The 1,578-nt window shown below is 44.4% G+C and overlaps 1 pseudogene; it reads right to left on the bottom strand.

Moving 5' to 3' along the window:
- Positions 1-211: 211 nt before the first annotated feature.
- LOC149252154 (cytochrome P450 750A1 pseudogene) lies at positions 212-1,001 on the bottom strand (annotated as a pseudogene).
- Between the last annotated feature and the right edge of the window lie 577 nt (positions 1,002-1,578).

The raw sequence follows: 1,578 nt of genomic DNA, 5'->3' as shown, positions 1-1,578 counted from the left end.
CAGTAATAGCCATCGGCGCCCCTGGGCATCCTCTCCTTCCTGCACCAAATGGTATCATACGGAAGTTTGATTGATCTGTTAAATTGAGATGTTTGTCTTCCATGAATCTCTTGGGCCTGAATGGGGAAGCATCTGCCCCCCATACATTGGGATCCCTTCCTATAGCCCACACATTCACCATGACTGTTGCTTTCTTAGGTATGTAGTATCCTCATACTGTTACAGCCTCTAGAGATTCATGAGGAACCGCTAGGGCTGCCGGTGGGTATAGATGCAGAGTCTCTTTCACCACACGGTGTAGATATTTCATGCTTGCCAAATCCGACTCCTTTACTTGGCTATATTTCCCAACGACCGATTCGATTTCCAGCTGCAATTTCTTCAACCCTGCATTGCATGGGGATGTCTGAGCAGCTCACTCATTGCCCATTTTAACGTAGTTGATGTTGTCTCCAACCCTGCCGCAAACATGTCCTGCACAAATACAAATCTAATTAATGTAAAGTGATGGTTGACTGAGGATCGAGGGTCATAAATAATATAGAATGGAAGAGACCCAACGGGCGTACAAGAACAGGAGCCTTCATTGTTTCCCGTGTGATTTTGGTGTCCAACTCAGCCATGCGGAGTAGCACATCGACGAAGTCTGGAACATGAGCGTCTGTGTCTGCCTCTTTCCTGGCATGGGAGGCCGTGGTCATGACATGATCGTCCATTATTTTCTCAGCGAAATCATCGAATGCTTTATGGATCTTCTTCATGCGCCGATTGACACCTTGCAGATCAAGCCAATTCAAACTCGGAATGAAGTCTCCAATATTGAAGTCTCCTATCGTAGCTGTCAACTCTACCAACAGGTCTCTAAACCCTTTGAAATCGCCTCCCAAATCATGGTCAGAAAATTTCTGGTTCGCCAGTATTCGCCAAACAATATTGGAGGTGAGAGTAGAGATGGCCTTTCTCACATTCACGCCCTTCGTCCGTTCTCGCTCTCCTCCCATATTGATTGGATCATCGCAAACACCTCCTTCTCTTGCACACTCTTGAAGGACTCGATTCTTTTGGTGGTCAGTAGTTCTAACACACATATTTTTCTCATTTGCCTTCGGCGATCTCCATACGTAGAGAAGATCACATCTTTTAAATTGAAAAACATTAGTCTCCCACCGGCTCTTAGAGGTTGGTTGGAAAATATTAAGTCATGAGTTTTGAGGAACTCTTTGGCTACATCAGAAGAAGGGAATAACATAAGCTCGAGTGATCCTAAGCCTATTATGAAATCTATGAAAAATACACGCATACACATTAAGCTTGCTTTTATAAAATTAAAAAATGTTTTAACGACCCACTAATTTCAAATCTAAAAGACGCTAAACTTAATTTTGTAAAATTTAGAAAAAGGTAATCATCTATGACTATTAACGTGTCGGCAAAATTCCAAAAACAGGGACACAGAGCGTAACGCCCTACAGTTGTTGCGACAGACGAGCGGCATGGGCAACCCGCCGGGCGAGCTGAACAACGAAGGAACGATGAGCTACGGTTGGCAAAGACACGGACAAGCGAGCTACGGTGAGA

This window comes from Pinus tabuliformis, chromosome 7 (genome assembly GCF_031772625.1).
Source record: "Pinus tabuliformis cultivar Carrire ecotype Pingquan chromosome 7, CPIR1, whole genome shotgun sequence".
Lineage (NCBI taxonomy): Eukaryota > Viridiplantae > Streptophyta > Pinopsida > Pinales > Pinaceae > Pinus > Pinus tabuliformis.
The sequence above is the reverse complement of the archived record's forward strand: the minus strand, read 5'-3'. Positions and strand labels throughout refer to the sequence as shown.